This window comes from Callorhinus ursinus, unplaced genomic scaffold, assembly GCF_003265705.2.
Source record: "Callorhinus ursinus isolate GAN/ISIS: 27379988/994484 unplaced genomic scaffold, GSC_fseal_2.0 scaffold28, whole genome shotgun sequence".
Classification (NCBI taxonomy): domain Eukaryota; kingdom Metazoa; phylum Chordata; class Mammalia; order Carnivora; family Otariidae; genus Callorhinus; species Callorhinus ursinus.
Genome location: NW_027397090.1, coordinates 10198068 through 10215145, shown reverse-complemented (window position 1 = coordinate 10215145; position 17078 = coordinate 10198068). Strand labels below are relative to the sequence as shown.

The 17078-nt window shown below is 44.0% G+C and overlaps 1 protein-coding gene across 3 annotated transcripts in view; it reads left to right on the top strand.

Moving 5' to 3' along the window:
- PIP5K1B (phosphatidylinositol-4-phosphate 5-kinase type 1 beta) overlaps window positions 1-17078 on the top strand; it is a 297076-nt gene that overhangs the window by 79833 nt on the left and 200165 nt on the right. The window lies entirely within an intron of this gene.

Below are 17078 nucleotides of genomic sequence, written 5' to 3'. Positions count from 1 at the left end.
GTTTATGAGGGGAACAAGACTAAGAATTTTTTTTTTTTATGGCTGTGTATATAGAGCAGGAGAAAAAGTTTGAAGATCCAAGAGAGAGGTGGGAATAATTTCCAGAACAACAAACCAAGGAACGTGATGTAACCTGCATTTCCTGGGTAGCATCAGCAAATAGAAGAAAGAGTCAGCCTGAGAAAGGAGGTCTGGAGGCATTTTTTTTCCTTTGAAAGCAGAAAGGAGAGGGGGAAAGGCTGCAACAGAGATACCAGTACATGTTGAATTGATTTCCTGTTGCAGGAGTATATGGGTGTTGAGGAAGGTGTATGAAAAGTGGAAAGGATTTGTATCTGATTGCGTCTATTTTCTAATTATGAAATAGTCTAGGATATTTGAGGGTGGGCGGGAGTAGATTTAGAAGCTTGAGCAAAAGAAAGATTTAATGTTACCTTAGGGAAATCTTTAAAGCAGTGACTCCGGGTCAAGAGGAAGTTTTACTAGGCCACATTGGATGCCCGGTTGCAGTTGGATGGCAGGCGCAAAAAAAGTAGATTGGATTGACCTAGGTTTAAGAACTGATTAAGTAGATCTGGGTTGAGTCCATTGTATAAAGCAATTAAAGATTCTGCTAAAAGTGTGGCTGACTTAATGGCCAAGGCCTTGAGGATGGTTAAGACAAGTCAGCAGTGAGTAATGGACGAGGTCCCTTTTCTCAAGGCCTTCCGATCGGCCATGACAAAGTATACAGAGTATTGGATCTCATGCAGAACTCCCGCTTCAGTTTTGCCCATATTTTTCATGGCTGATTTCGTTTTGTTAGAGAATCAATCTTAAATCAGCAAGCCGTGAGTTCCACTTATATGATAAGAAAAAAAAAATCAGATTGCTCACTGTAGCCAACACAGTTCTTTATACCTTCCTTAACTTGCCATCCAAGTAAAAAATTTTCTTAAAAGTTGAAATGACCTTTCTGTAAAAAGAAATCGCATATAAGTTACTTGCTATGTGTCAGGCACTGTTCTAGGTACTCAACAAATTTATTTCATTTACTCTTTATCACTGTCCTCTGAGATAAATGCCATTTCTCTTGTTTTACAAATGTGGAAGTCAAGCACAGGCTACATAGCTTGCTGAAGTTTCTAAAGGTGGGGGGGGTGGGGAGTAGGCCGCGGATCATGGTGGTTAGGAACACAGGCTGTGGAAGGGAGTTGTGAAGAGGTTACGAGGGTCAGTATATGTAAAGTCCAGCAGTGCTGGGCAGTTTCCGTGGAAGTGTCAGCTCTCCTCATCACCATGGCTGTTGTCATGATTGTCATCTAGCAAGGACTGGTTAAGGGAGCTTCTCGTGATCACCCAGGGCTGGCAAAAATTGCTGCATTCACACTCAGTGACAGCACGCTGACCACCCTTCAGGGCAGCCTGTCCTTTGAGGTCAGTGTTTTCCGTGTTGGAGAGTCTTTCTTGCAGCTGACATGTCCCTTTGTAACTTTAACCATTTAATTCAAGGCTGTCTCTCTGGAAAATGCAGAACAAGGCTTATCTCTGTCTTTTAGGTGATAGATCTTCCTTCGCAGATCAGAAACACTGATCCTTTGTAATTACCTTCTCGTGCTGCTAGATTTGAGAAATCTGGAGCAGTTTTCTCAGTGTGTTCCCCCCTGTGAAATCAGGCTATCATCCTGTACAGCCAAGATTTTCACAAGATTGTGATCCCTCCAAGAGTGCTTGCCTTCCCCAGCAGGAAAGCAAAAGATGGCCAGATAGCATGAGCCATCGCCAGTAACAATAATTAATACTAATTAGCACTAATATTTATTGAACACTAAATTGAGCACCTAGACACTATTTCCAGTGCTTTGTATGAATGAGTTCATGTAATTCTCATGACAGCCCTGTGGGGCAGGTACTGTGATTATTTCCATTAAACATGAGAAAACCAAGTACATTTTCCTAAGTGTCTATTACTTTTTTTTCCTTTTGAATTTAGGTCTTTTTTTGTCTTTTTCTTATGAACAGACTTTTTCCTTATTTGAGATAAAGTCTATTTTCCAGCTTGCTCTTGCTGCCACTTATATGTTGAATCAAATGATATGTTTATTTTAAAGGGTAGTTTTAGACATTAGTTTCATATTAGAGGAAGCTCTCAGGAGAATTTTCTTTAGTAATAGGTAAAATTAAATTGGTATAGAAAGAAATTATGGTGTACGTATTTTCAAACTGATTTGCTCTTTGAAATAAATCTGAAAACAAACAAATCCTAGGCTCTTTCCCTTCAAAAAAACATATATATGCCTTATTTGAGTTATATAAGATCCTTGGTTGTCCTTAGATTGTCCATTCCTAGGAAAACAAAAGCAAGACCATTTTGACACTCCCACCTTTCACCCCCCCCCCGCAAAAAAAGCCCTGTCAGCTTAAAATGTATCGAATTTTTTCTTTTCCTTTTTTTAATTGAAGTATAATTAACATACAGTGTTATAGTAGTTTCAGGTGTACAATATGATTCAACAATTCTGTACATTACTCTGCTCATCAAAATCAGTGTGCTCTTTGATCCCCATCACCCAGTTCACCCATCCTCCTGTATTTAAGAGCCTGTTTGTTTCTTTGTGTGTTTCGTTTCTTAAATTCCACATATAAGTGAAATCATGTGGTATTTTTCTCTGACTTGTTTCACTTAGTATTATACCCTCTAGGTTCAGCCGTGTTGTTGCAGATGCAAGATCTCATCCTTTTTTATGGCTGAATAGTCATTCCACTGTGCCTACCACATCTTTCTTATCCATTCTTCTGCTGATAGACACTTGGGTTGTTTCTATATCTTGTTTTTTGTAAACAGTGCTGCAATAAATATAGGGGTACATATATCCTTTTGAAATAGTGTTTTTGTTTTCTTTGGGTAAATACCCCAGTGGTGGAATTACTGAATTATAATTCTAGTTTTAGGTTTTTGAGGAACCACCATACTGTTTTCCAGAGTGGCTATACCAGCTTGCATTCCCACCAACATTGCACGAGGGTTCCTCTTTTTCCACATCCTCGCCAACACTATTTCTTGTCTTGTCTTTTTGAGTCTAGCCATTCTGACAGGTGTAAAGAGATACCTCATCTTGGTTGTGGTTTCCAGTTCTCTGATGATGATGTTGAACACCTTTTCATTTGTCTGTTGGCCATTTGAATGTCTGCTTTGGAGAAATGACTGTTCCAGGTCCTCTGCCCATTTTTAAATCAGATTATATGTTATTTGGGTATTAAGTTGTTTATATTTTGTTATTTTATATATTTTGAATATTAATTCCTTATCAGATACATCATTTGCAAACCAAAAAAGACACCATAGGCAGTAATCTCTTTGACATCGGCTGTAGAAACATTTTTCTCTGTCTTCTCAGGCAAGGGAAACAAAAGCAAAAATAAACTATCAGAACTATACCAAAATAAAAAGCTTTTGCACCCCGAAGGAAACCGGAAACCGTCAAGAAAATGACAACCTACCGAATGGGGAAAAAAAAAATGTATCTTTTCTTAGAGGTAAAGTTAACAGCAGGATTTCAAGAAGGATCCAAAACCTTTTATTGCCTATTAACAACCTTGCCTTCTTTTTTTACAGGAACTCTCCCCAGAGGGCAGAGATTTAAATTCAGAACAATTGAGCAATCTCTGAGAAACTTCATTATTTTTTTAACTTTACCTCATAGAAAATCACTTCACTGTTGAATGAAAGGACCCAAAAAGGAAAACTTCCCTTTGACTGCATTTTCGAATTTGTGCTTAGACTTCAGGTTTCACAGTGTCATGTTCCTACCTTAGACATTTTGAAACAAACCATCAAAAGGCACAATTTGTTCCAAAGGGTTAGTTATCATTTTAGAAGTTCAACAGATACTGAAAAAAATCACTTCAAAGGGGACTTGTAGTTCTATAGCTTGTGGAAATAATTTTATAACATGGAGAGTTTAAACAGATAACATCAAGTACTCAAGTTTTATGCATGTACAACACACACGTGCATTCATTCACACACCCAGACACACACACACGCCTGACCTAGTTTATGAGCCTTGGTCTGTGTGCTTGGAGCCATATTTAGCTTTTTTCCCCATTTTAGATTTCCTCTCCTTTTCCCCCTCCTAATTCAAGTGCTACCCTCTAAGAGAAATGGGTATAGTTCTAGGATCTCGTTGTGCCTGAAATCTATTTCTCTTTTTTAAACTTCTGGAATAAGTACCAGGGAGATGTGAAAATCACTCACTGACAAACTCTAGGGCAGTAGGACTGAAACTGGAAAACAGACAACCTGTTGCTTTTATTGTCCTCCAAAAGCTCAGTTCTGTATCAACCCCAGGGGTAGCTCTGGTTTTTTTCCAATCGCCTACAGTGGTCTTCCACGCCAAACTAACATCTGGGGCTTGGCTAACAAGACACGTTGTGAAAGAAGACAATTGAGAAAGATCTTCTGTGCCCTCAAAACGCAGAGTGGTTGGTGGAGGTAACCATTCCTGTGATTCAGGCAATCCCTCCACCTTGCTTGAAGGAGAAAGAAAGTTTTGCTGTTGGGATAGCAGGAGGATTACGGGAGCTCTAGAGAGCCAAGTAGCTATTGAGTGTTGGGATCTTCTGAAAGGAAAAATCTGAGATGTTCAGGAGGGAATGACAGTGGGCAGGTGATGTGTGGACAGGGTGTTTCTTTTGGCATGGGAGCCCTCTCTTGGACTCTCGTGAGCTCCTTGTTGACTCAAGAGTGACACTGATGTTGGTTTTCTTCATGGACCTTTGTTTACTCTCTGCTCCACTTGTTTTGGGATTTGGAGTTGAATCAGGATATCTTTATGAATTTCTTTAAGTGTCTTTCTTTTAATGTTCTCTTCTTTTGAGTCTTCTGAAAAGATAGTAAACGATAATAATGATAATAATGATCCTTGTCAGATTACTTTGGGTCAAACACTACAATTCCTGGAGCTCTTTACCTGACCAGTTTATACTAGGTTTCTAACTCTGACTTAAAATTCTATACCTATATGTGGAGTCTTTCTTAGGGCCCAGTCTTACCACACTACTTGCTACCAGATGTTTCTAAAATACAAACCCGAAATGCAACATGAATAGCTACCCTTCAACTTCAAGATTGAAGCAAATTCCACAGCATGAGTGAGAGAAGACCTCCCCACCTCCACATGTCCCCCGAGTCCCAGGACCCTAATTACACTGAGCTGCCTGAGGTTGCCCAGGGCTTCCTGCTCCCATATGCTGTCTGTGTTGTGGTACGCTGTGTCCTCTGCTGAAAATGGCTCTTCCTCCCTCCTCCTCCTATAGTCTCTGCCATCCTTCTTTCATTAGCTCCTTCAAAACTTAGTCCAAGAGGTACGTGTTCTGGAAAGCCTTTCCTGATGGCCCTTGCCTCTCCAGCCCTGGTCAGTTGATGGCTCTCTTCTGTCAAGTCCGTTAACAGGCCGCCTTGTATTTGTGTGGTTCCTTGTCTCTTTGCCACATGCATAAGCAAAGCCTCGGCCTTTTACTTCTGTCCCTAACACCTGCGCAGAGCACATTATAATTGCTGGAGTTTACCTTGAATGGATGAGTAATAGATGGATAAATGGATGAACAATTGTCACAGGATATTTTTAAGAGAAAGGAATCCAGCCATGTGGCCAAGCTCTTTATAGTTTGCTAAGAGACTAGAAATTCACTTTTTGAGCAATTTTGACTTGAGCATCTATTAGTGCTTCGTACCGGCTAGTCTCTTAGGGTACATCAGTAGACAAAACAAAGACTCACGCCCTTGTAGAGCACATGTTCTGCTTACATTGTAACAGGCTACAGGGAAGGGTGACCATAAACATAGTAAATAATTACATAACACGTAGAGTGAGGAGCAGTAAGGAGGTCGGGTGGCTGGAGCAGAATTGTTGAAGGGAAAGATAGTCGGAGGAGCTGAGAGAAGTGGGCAGGAGGAGGGACTGTTGCACATGCAGATGGTGTAGGGTTTCGCGTGCCGTGGAAGGACTTTGGCTTTGATTATGAGAGATGGAGAGCCATTGCAGGATTTTGAGAGTAGAAGTGGCACGATCGTCATAAGTTTTACAGGGAACACTCCTGGGGCGCCTGGGTGGCTCAGTCAGGTGAGCGTCTGCCCTCGGCTCAGGTCATGATCTGAGGGTCCTGGGATTGGGTCCCTCGTGGGGCTCCCCGCTCAGCCGGGAGCCTGCTTCTCCCTCTCCCTCTGTTCCCCCTTCTTGCGCTTCCTCCTCCTCGCTCTCAGATAAATGAACAACATCACAGCTGGCTAGATAAAACACTCTTGCAGTGTCGACAGTAGACTTTGAGGGGCAGGTGTAGAAGCAAGGGGACCAGTCAGGAGGCTTTCCAGCAATCCAAGTAAGAGACGGTGGTGGCTTGGCTGTGGGTGGTAGCAGTGGAGGGTGGGGAGAAGTGGTCAAATTCTATATTTTGAAGGTAGAGCCAACAGATTTAAGATGGCCATGAGAGAGAGAAAAGGATAATTCCAGGGTTTGGGGGCCCAAGCAACTGGCAGAGTGGAGCTGCCATCACCTGAGATGTGGAAATCTAGGGGTGCAGTCAGGTTGTTTTTTTTTTTTTTTTTTTTTTTTGGCCGGGGTTGTAGAGGCAGGGGGCATCAGTAGCTCAGTTTTGGATGTTAGGTACATGATCCTTATTAGACATTCAAGTGGAGATGTCAGGGGAACGGTTACATATGGGTGTCTGGAGTTCGGGAAAGGGGGCTGGGCTGGAAATACACACTTGGGAGTCATCTACCAATGACTGCGGATGGTATGTACTATCAAGAGAACACTCGAGATCACTGAGGGTCCCGGGAGTGTGTGCCAAGAACAGGAGAGGGTGAGAACCGAACCTTGGGGCACTCTGTCACATTAAGAGGTCCTGGAAGAGGAGCAACCGGGGAGGTGGGAAAACCAGGAGAGTGTGGTGTCCCCGACACTGTGTGAAAGGAGATGGCACAAGTGGGTCTGTGCGTTGTGGTTCTGACGAGTAAGGTGAGGGCTGATCGCTGAGCACCGATTTAGTAACACGTACATGACAGGCCACCTTGGTGAGAGTCCTTGCTTTGGAGTGGTGGGCTGGAAACCTAGAGTGGCAGGAGCGGAACTGGAGTGAGCCACAGGGCTGAAGAAAGAGAGCGGGTTCTTTCAGGTCCTTGAGGATAAAGAGGAACCAAGGTGGGGGGTCATCCTCCCTCCCTTTCTTATTGGTAAATTGTTTTAAGCATTTCCCAAGAAATGTCTCTTTCCATGTATATAATTATGGTCTGGGGAAAAAACAAGGCCAAATAAAATTTTCTTTCCCCCTTTTTTTTTTTTTTTTTTGCATTTTTGTGGGGGGAAAAGTCTATATAAGTAAATGTTTTTCCTCCAAACACGAGTAAACGGTAACAGCTAAAGGCTTACTGATTCACTTCCTTCATGAATTCGTCTGATTCATTTTATTCCCTTGTCATCTATTTTTGATAGCTTTTTTTCCACTTATAAATTGAAATTTAGCTCCACACCCGTGACACAATTACCTCTGTACATTTGGCCTAGTTTCTTAACCCAGAGACATTTTCCTTTTCAGTGAGTGCTGTGAATTTTTTTTTAAGTAGTTCATTGTCCTCTTAGATTTTATTTAGGGACCGATTATTTTTTTTGTATTCCTTTTCAAAATTATTGCCGAACACTTGGAGAAGAGAGCACCGGTAATGATAAGGAAGAAAGAATGCCTTCTTCACGTTGAGCTGCTCAGATTTCATTCTAATTATAAGATATTGTCAAGTTCATTCTTGCGGGTTGGGCAGCCTGTCCCAGTCCTTTATAGAAGAGGACTCGGGGACCTCCAAGCCAGATTCGTACCCAGGAGAGAACGTCGCCTGCTCTGGGATCCACTCTCTCCTGATACTGGATTTTTGTCTTTCAAGACTCAGATCAAGTCCTGCTCATTCCATGGAGCCTCCTCTGCTTCTCCTGGCTCTAGGTAGTGTGGGTTTCCTCTGAATCACTGTACTGCCTACTGCCTATAGCCCTTACTTTGGTGTTGGCAGCGTGTGGTGGGGGGGGGGGGGGGGGGGGGTGTTGTAACCCTAATGGTTAAAAAGCACAGCCTCCGCAGACTGTTAGAACTGCATTCCAGACCTAGCCTTTCCATTTCCCAGCTTTGTGATTTTAGACCAATTAGTTAATCGTTGCGTGTCTTGGTCTTTTCACCTGTTAAATGGGAATAGCTCCTACCTCTAAAGTAGTTAAGGATGAGAGGAGAGGGCACAGGCATGTAAAATTACTTGCCAGGAAACTGGTAACTTGAATCAAGGCAAATCTGAAGGATATATGTCACCTATGAAATAATCACCTATCTTTATGGCGCATTTCCTGGAAGAGAGGGACACTGGCTTGTGTAGCCTTCCTAATACCAATTCTTAGCTATCGAAAACTCAGTGTTTATCACTGATGATAGTTGGTGTTAGGGAAACGGGGGATGGGTGCTCATGGAAATTGATATGCGTGTCATAATGTATTTCATTGTTGCGCATCAGTGAGTGCTTTAGGCTTTAGGAAACCTTCTAGACTCAAACTCTTACACAGTCTAAGGAAGTGCTGTTACAAATTTTATGGTATATGAAGTCAGTAAGCTTTCCTTTTAGTTTTCCTGATGCTCGTGAAAATTGCTGAGTTTCTTCCTCTTCTTGACATTTCACAGCCCAGAATACAGAAATCTGCTTTAACTTTCACAGTCTATCAAAATCTGTATAATTAGGAGAGGAGCTTAGATGACTTTTAAGGAAACTTTTATTTTTTTATTTTTTTTTAAGATTTTATTTATTTGACAGAGACACAGCGAGAGAGGGAACACAATGCTGTGACCATGCTGTAATATTACATCCCCACCCTACCCCCATGACTTATTTTATTTTATTTTATTTGAAGATTTTATTTATTTATTTGACAGAGAGAGACACAGTGAGAGAGGGAACACAAGCAGGAGGAGCAGGAGAGGTAGAAGCAGGCTCCCCGTGGAGCAGGGAGCCCAATGCGGGGCCTGATCCCGGGACCCTGGGATCATGACCTGAGCCGAAGGCAGACGCTTAACGACTGAGCCACCCAGGCGCCCCTTAAGGAAACTTTTATAAGCCATGTATTTTTATAATGTGAAAAAAGATTAAAGGAAATAGCCAAATAGACTAAAATACATACACACACACGCACACACACTTTCTAGTGATAAAGCAAGATACGTTCATTTTAGAAACTTTAGAAAACTCCAGCAAGCAAAAAAAGTACATTGAGGTACAGCAGTTTATACACCCATGTATATTCTTCCAGGCTTTTTCTGTGGTTGAATATGCATATGTAATTTCACCCCAAAATGGCATCATACTGTGTAGTCAGCTCCATAAACTGCTGTTTTTTATGTAATATATACACAGTGTTTTAAATATACTTCTGCATCATTTTACCCTCTGTAACTATACCATGTTATAGTTAACCAACTATTTTTGGCTCTTTAGAATGTTTCCAGTCTTTCTCAATTACAGTGTTTTAATGTATGTCTGAACAACTTTTGAAATTTAAAGACCCCAGGGTTTTCTTGGACTTGCCAGTGTAAAATAGCTGACATATTCATTTCCATGAAATTTTGTCCACTTTTAAAACATTCTTTTCCAAGTCAGTTTTGAGTGATTTATTGAATGGTCATGTTTGGAGCTCTTGTGTGTGACTGGAAAAAAAAAAATAAGTACAGTTCTTTGAAAATAGTGTGTATTTCAGACTTTTTTTTTTCCTATGAATCTGTGACAGCCTTTTCCTCATTCGATCCAAACTAGAGAGTTAGGACAATGTCCTAACTGGACAGGAAATGCTGCTCTGAGGTTTTTAATCTCGTAAACTAGAATGATCCGGAATTCACCTGTCAGCAAGGTCACCAGTAGGTGGGGTGTTCTATCATTTCAGTGGAAGAAAGGCTGAAGTGGGAGGGAGGGGGGGGGGGGGGGGGTTGGTGATGAAGAAGGAAGCCAGAGTTAGAGATCGGCCCCACAGACTTCAGGTCACCACTGTTTCCATCTTCCATAGCTCTGGCAACTTGAGATCCCAATTTTCTGAGTTATTCAAGATCACAGATACTACCTCCAGCTTCCTATGGAGACGTCTCCGAACTCTTGACATTAAAACTAGCAGAGTTCTGTTTCATCCACCTGGAGATGACAAAAATCCTTTGTGACATCATGTTTGTCAGTATTAGGGTTATAAAATATGGTCACCAAACTTATAAGTCTTGAGAAAGGAATAAAAGAGATGGCTTAAGCATTCATTTTGCAATAATTGTCTGATGAATACCTACAGTGTAGCTGGCACTATCCTGGGGGCTGGTGTTACAAAGAGAGATGAGTCCCTAAGCTGCTCTTTGTGGGGTCCACAAACGAACAAATAAAAACCCAGCAGTGCTTTGTAGTGCTTTGTTATAATATATAATAGACATATTTCCAAGATGGTACAGGAATCCAGAAGGGAATAACAAAGGTGTTTCTAAAGGAAGCAACTCTTCAGCAAGTTGGTAAGTGAACAGGTGTAAAACAGGAGATGAGGGATACGTGAAAAGTGTCATGCAACTGCAATAGCCAGTGTATATTGTAGAAATTTCCAACAATCAAGAATTGCAATCCTCATTTAAGACAATTAATTCTTGAGTTAAGTTTTTAAATTTCCTTTACTAATTTAGTGTTTTCTTCTCTGTATCTGGTTTTAAAAAAAAACCCTGATTGTTAATTTGTTTATTCCTATTAGCAAAATTATTAAATCATTTGATCCTAGAAAAGTAGTGAAATAGACATGGCTTTTGTGTTATTGTAACTACTTCCCATCTCAGTGACATACTTTTTTTCCTGCCTTGGATTTAATAGCTTAGAATTATGGCTGCGGATTCACAAAGAGAAAGATAGTCTAGACAAAGAATATGTAGTTTAAATTATTTGCTAAGTTTTTTGTGCTCTTCGTAATACTCTAAAATACGATCGAGATCACTGTGCACATCTGTTGGTCTCAGCATTGGAAAAGCCTTTTGGCTGTACATTCTGAGATTTGAAACAAAGTAGATTTCTAGTGGAAATGAACCAGAGGTTTGGACTAAATAGATGCGTTTTAAGAGAGCCATTATGATCTTATTTAAATATTTACCGCATTAAAGCAGGCATGTAGTACTGCTATGTTACTGCCATAATTTTTTTTAATAAATGAATTTGTATCCATGATAAATTTTGTTTAATTCTCCATGGAGTTACACATACTAGCCAATGTGAATACTTAAAATAATCTTTTGGAGTCCAGATTTGAATTAAACTTCCTCCAAGTATAATGATTCCTTTATTAATTTTGAGCTTGTTTAATTGGCAAGGATTTTTTTTTTAAGTTAAAGAAGCCTAATTAACAAAATTCTGCAGAGTGATAAGTGTGGTGAATTTCTTATATGGTTGTAACATTGTTCACTGGGTAAACATTTCTTGCACACCTACTATGGGCCAGACTTTGAGCTTTCTTTAACAATTTTATCTCTAGTTTCTAGTAGAAACATTAATCCCCTTGCTTCCTGGAGTTTGTGTTATTGGGAGGAGAAATAGACACCCCACCCCCCAGAAAGAGAGAGAGAGACATACAGATAATGAAATCATTGCCCAGTACAATTAAGGTTTGGAAGGAAATACATCAGGGGCTGAGAATTTGAATGGTAGAGAAGCACCTGCTTGGGATCGGGGAAGGGGAAGGACAGCATGAGGTGAGGTTGCAAAGCAAGGTAGGCAGCAGCTCTTACAAGGTCTTATAGGCCAAGGTGAGGAGTTCAAGCTTTATTCCAAATGCAATGAGAAAAGCGTTAAAGGATTTTGTACGAGGGACCGATCTGAATGGATTTTCTTGTATGCTCAATCTTGCCTGTCAGGGAGACCAGGAGGAGGCTGCTGCATGAGTCTAGGTGAAAGGTGCTATAGTATCAGGATAGCAGTGAGGATGGAGAGGAGAGGTGGTTCTGAGAAATCAGCAGGACTTGGAGGAGGGCGGGGGAGGGGAGCAAGAGAGAAATCCAGATGACTCCTGGTTTACCGACTTGAGTGAGAAGGGGCTGCTGAATGAGATGGGGAGGTCAGAAAGGGGCCGGAGTGGCGTGTTTGAGTTCTGTCCAGAGCGAGTTATGTCTAACATGCTTTTGAGAAACCCAGAGGGAGCTGTCAGTTGGATGTGTCTGTCCAAAGCTAAGGAAAGGTTTGGGCTCCAGCTAAAATTATATTTGAGAGGACCACACTGCCCATCAGTAGGTTGGCTTTAATATGTTTTAAAGAAGCATTCGCAGTATAATTGATAATACTGAAACTCTCTATCTGTAGCACACATCCTCTGTTCATTGATGACTCAGTGTAGGGCACATGCCAGTTATGAAAATGAATGAAGTCTTCCTTGGCGACTCTTCTATTATTCCAAATGCCTTAGCATGGCACACAGGCCTTCTCTGTAGAACCTTCCAAATTCATGCCTGTATCCCTAGATGCACACCATGACACGTAACTGGTCATTTCCGGGAGGCGCCATGTTGTCCCACCTCCACACCTTTGCAGATGCCGAAACACGTTCCGACTTTTTCCTACCTTGCCTTCGCGTCATCATGTACGAAACAGCCCTGTGTTGTAGGTACCCCTTCCTCAGAGGAGCCTTTCCAGAGTCCGGGCTCCGTGCCCCTTCCATGCGCTGCACTGAGTAACCTGTATTCACCCTGTATGAGCACCTAGTACACTGTTTGGTGACTGCCCGTGGGACCTGGGTCTTTTTGGTAGTACTGCTCTCGAGCCCAGGCAAGGGCAGCCTTCCCTGGGACACCTAACCTAGGTCTTGTACTTGAAAGGGATTCTCTCTGGCCCTTCTCTGGCTGCGCCCCTTCTCCATGGGGCAGCAAGTCGGAGAAGTCCAGGGGGTGTGCCAGGCTGAAGTTCATGTGCTCCTTTCCATGCCATGCTCCATGGAACCTAGGACCCCACATTCCAGAATTCTCTGCACTCATGATGCCGAGTCTGCTGTGAGGGCGTCTTTCCCAGGTCCCTGCTCCTGTGGGGGAGCCATGCCCCAGTGACGACACCCTGGGGTCTGAAGGATGGGAAGCAACATCCACAGGGTTGTCCACCCATGAGCACTCAGGCCCTGAGAGGTATGGGACAGGACGGCCATGGAGAAGAGAAGGTGGCAGGCCAGGGGTCAGGGGTGAGCCCTTTCTGGCCCAGAACTCCGAGGAGCCTGAGAATTCTAAATCCAAAGCCCCACCTTTCCACATCAGGTTCTTTGGAGGAATTGAAAATGGTGATGCTGGTTGGGGCGGAGGTAGCCGTGGGCAGCAGGTGCCCATTGAGGCCGGTGAGTGAGGAGGACCCTCCTGGCATACCAGATGCGGGCCCAGACCCTGCGCGTGTCAGGTGGGCCTCTCCTTAGACTGCCAGTGTTTGACATTGAGCCCTACCCCTCCCCCAGCCCCTGGCACACAGGTCCTGCACGTGCACATCTGTGTGTTTCTGGGGAATGATCCAGTCCTGCGTGGCTTCTCTGGCCTCTTGAGGCATTGGGGCAGCCTGAACCTCCTGGAACCCGCTGGGCCCCACTGCCCCTGCTTACTGGTCGTACTGGCCTTCAAGTCACCTCCTGCTCATCTGTCTATGGATGCAGCCCGTAGCAAGAGTGGGGTTCTCACCCACCATGTGTGGTTCTACACAGGTGCCCGCTCAAGAGCAAACAGAAGCTCTTTTGCAGGCCACACCAGCGGCCGAGCCGGCACCTGCTGGTAAAGAGGGTCCTTTTTCTTTGCAGGGCTGAGTCTGCCCAGAGGAGATGTTCTTCTCCTTTTCGACAGAGAGGTGGACTTTTGCTAAGTCAGAAGGGGTGCTTTTTTTTTTATCATTCCCACAAAGGTGGCCTAAGCTTCCCAGGGTCATGGCAGGGTAGAAAATGTGGCTACCTTGGGCCTAAGTTCTTCATTACCATTAAGTTCTTGGGATCCTGAAGCTGTAAGCATTCCAAGTGCCAGGATGTTTGAGTGATTGTCTCTGCATCTCCTTTCCCCTCCCCTCCCTGCCAAGTCCCAAACAGGAAGCTGTTGATCCAAGTCACCGGTGCCCGTGCCCATCCCCCGTGCTCGCAGGTCTGTCTCGTTCACCACCTGCTGCTCCCACAGAGATAGATGGGTCCTTAGGTAGGCTCAGCCATCCCTTTTTCCCAGATCCTTCTGCCTGCCTTCCCATAAGGTGGATTGGAATTGTGTTTGGGGGTGGGAGGTCGGTGGGGGGGGGGTGTTGTGCAGGGTGCTTTCCTTGAGCCAAGGCATAGCCCTGTGTGTGTGTTTTGATGACCCCCCTCTCCCCGCAAGTAGAGCTCTCTGAAGGGCAGAAGGGAGCCTGGGATTCCAGAGATACTTAGCCATATTAACACTAGGGAAAGGGCACATATTTTTCCTCTTGGATTGCTACTAATCCCAACATTGCTCCATCCTTCCTGGATTTCTTTTAGTTGGGCTGAACTTTGGGTTTAGCCTGTTCCTTGATACTGAAAAAAGAGGGTAGGTGTCGTTTTGAGACATCCGCAGAGCAGTGAGCTTTGAGGCACTCTGCCGGGTGTGTTGAGATTTGAAATATCCTAAAACTGAAGATTTGGAATCCCCCCCCAACTTTAAAAATGATAGGAACTTAAATAGTTTAGTAATAAGATTAAGAGTCACTCCTGTGAACTGAATGCACCACCTGACAAGAAGTCTTTGCCAGAGTGGACAGATAAGCAAAAATCTTGAATTATGTCTTCCCTTAAAGGGAAGGTAGCTTTGCAGACCACAGTCCCATAGACATAACCAGGAGAAGTTTGCAGATGAAGAGCAGCTTGCTCCAAGAGAAGCCACATGTCAGCTTGAAGTCTCTCCTGTTCAGAGCAGTTGCGACACAGGGGAGGTCTTCATATTTTGTCTTGTGACTAATGCTGTATTGAATTCTCATGGAACGAAGGATGTTTGCCCCATCACCGTGAAACAGGAATTACAGCCCGTTTCAGCCTCTCGTGCGTTTCTAGAAGCAGCAAGGAGGTGGAGAGCGAAGTCAGCATGGGGGCATCACAAAAAACAGATTAGAAGAAGATGCTCCAAAAGATGAGCTGTGGGCCCCTCTGGGTGGGGAGACTGCCGGCCACTTTTACTTTCTTTGTGATTTTGTGTGAAATGGACCTCAAACAGCAAGAGAAGGGAGGAAGGAGAGAACAAAGAAGGAAAGACACCTCCTGGAGGTATTTGGGATGCCAAATTGATGTCTATCCTTGTTTTTCATCTCATTTCATCACTCTAAAAAAAAACTCAACATTGATTTACCATCCAGTGCCCAAAGGGAGAGGAAGAAAACATTTATGAAGCATTGATTTAATGTGTACGGACTGATAATAAAACATCCTGTCTGCCCTGCAGCTGCTTATCTAAGAAGCGTAGCGGACAGACTGATATAGACACATTCATCCAACTTTCAGCTTCGAAGTCTGTCCACAAGCCACACACTGTGCTGGGTTTTGTGATTTACATGTAAATACATGGAGGTGATTGCCCCAAAGCACTGATGGTGTAGCAGAAAGAAAAGAAAATTAAGCTGATGATGGCAGTTTGGTCAGTAGGTGTCCCAGCTGGGGCAGGCCCAGGGCAGCCCAGGAGCGTCTCAAGATGGCAGCAGGGGAAATGCCAAGAAAGGATTAGAACCAAAGATGACCATTGAGATTGGAGAGAACTTGATTGATGAACTAGAGTGGGGGCTGTTAAGGAGGAGTGGGGATGGCCCCCTGATTTGGGGCTTGGACCGCCAGGTGGAAAATGGTAGCGTTCTCTGGGTTGAGTGGAATATGAGACATGGAAGTTGGAGCTTATAGGATTTATAGAGCCCGTAAGACGTTGTAGGGACCCTGAAAGCCACCGAAAACAGATCTAGAGCTCAAGAAGAAGATCGGGGACCCAGCATTATTTGGAAGTCATCACAGGTAGGTTGCATTTGAAGCCATTGGGAATGGAAGAAATTATTCAGAAGGAGTGAGAAGAAAAAATACAGAACACCCCGCGGAACATGAATCATTAAGAGGGAGCCTGCCAAAGAGACAGAAATGCATTTGGACAGGTAGGGGAAACCAGGAAAAATGGAATCTGTGCTCACGCTCTCTCTCAGGTCTGCTACCGTGGACGGAAGGGCAAAGAGCAAATGACAGGTGTCAGAAAGGCCCACGCAGACTGTGTTTGCCTCTTTAACAGACGTCCCAGGACATCACCGTCCACCGACCTCTTATTTCCAGAACATCTGGGAATACAAGTTTCTCCTGTTTCTCGAACTGGGTACATTGCCTACCCAAACAGAATCCAGGTTGTGTGAGTAAAGAACATCAGGAAAGGGATTTAGGGAAAGCAGATGGCCGTGTTGGCCACGCCAGGGAGCCAAGGGAAGAGGGGCCCTCAGTGAAGGAAGACTGGTCGTTTGTCACTTAGACATTTCAGAACCTACTGTGTACAGAACCCTCTCAAGTCAGCGCTTTGGAAAAGTCCAGGAAGATCAGGAAAGAAACCACGGGGGTGAAACCACAGTGTGGTGTGGATGTGGGGGGTGGGGCAGATTGCTGTGCCTCTGGAAGTGAAGGCAGGGAGTGTGCACACATCTCTGGAGGATTTGACCTTGAGCGTAAGGGGAGTGAGACAAGCTGCGTCCAGAGGGAGTGGCAGGGGCAGGACATGGAGGGTCTCAGGCGAGAACGGCCCGGCTCCTGTTCCCAAGGTGAAGAGCTAGACGAGAGAGGAGGAGAAGATCCAGGTAAAAGGCTAACTGGGGATGACGGAGAGGGTGGGCTCCAGGCAGGGGTGTGCTGGAAGGAACACAGAACACCCCTTAGCTGTGCACGGGACAGAAGGCTGGGAGTCAGTGCTCCGGAGTCACGGGTGGGGAAGGGACCATCCATCCCTCTGGGAAGCAGGAGGCAAGCTGCAGAGATGGCAGGGAAGGAGATCAATGAAGTCTTAAAATAGGTGGCATTCACAGAGTGCCTGAGAGCCCTGCGTGCTCCCAT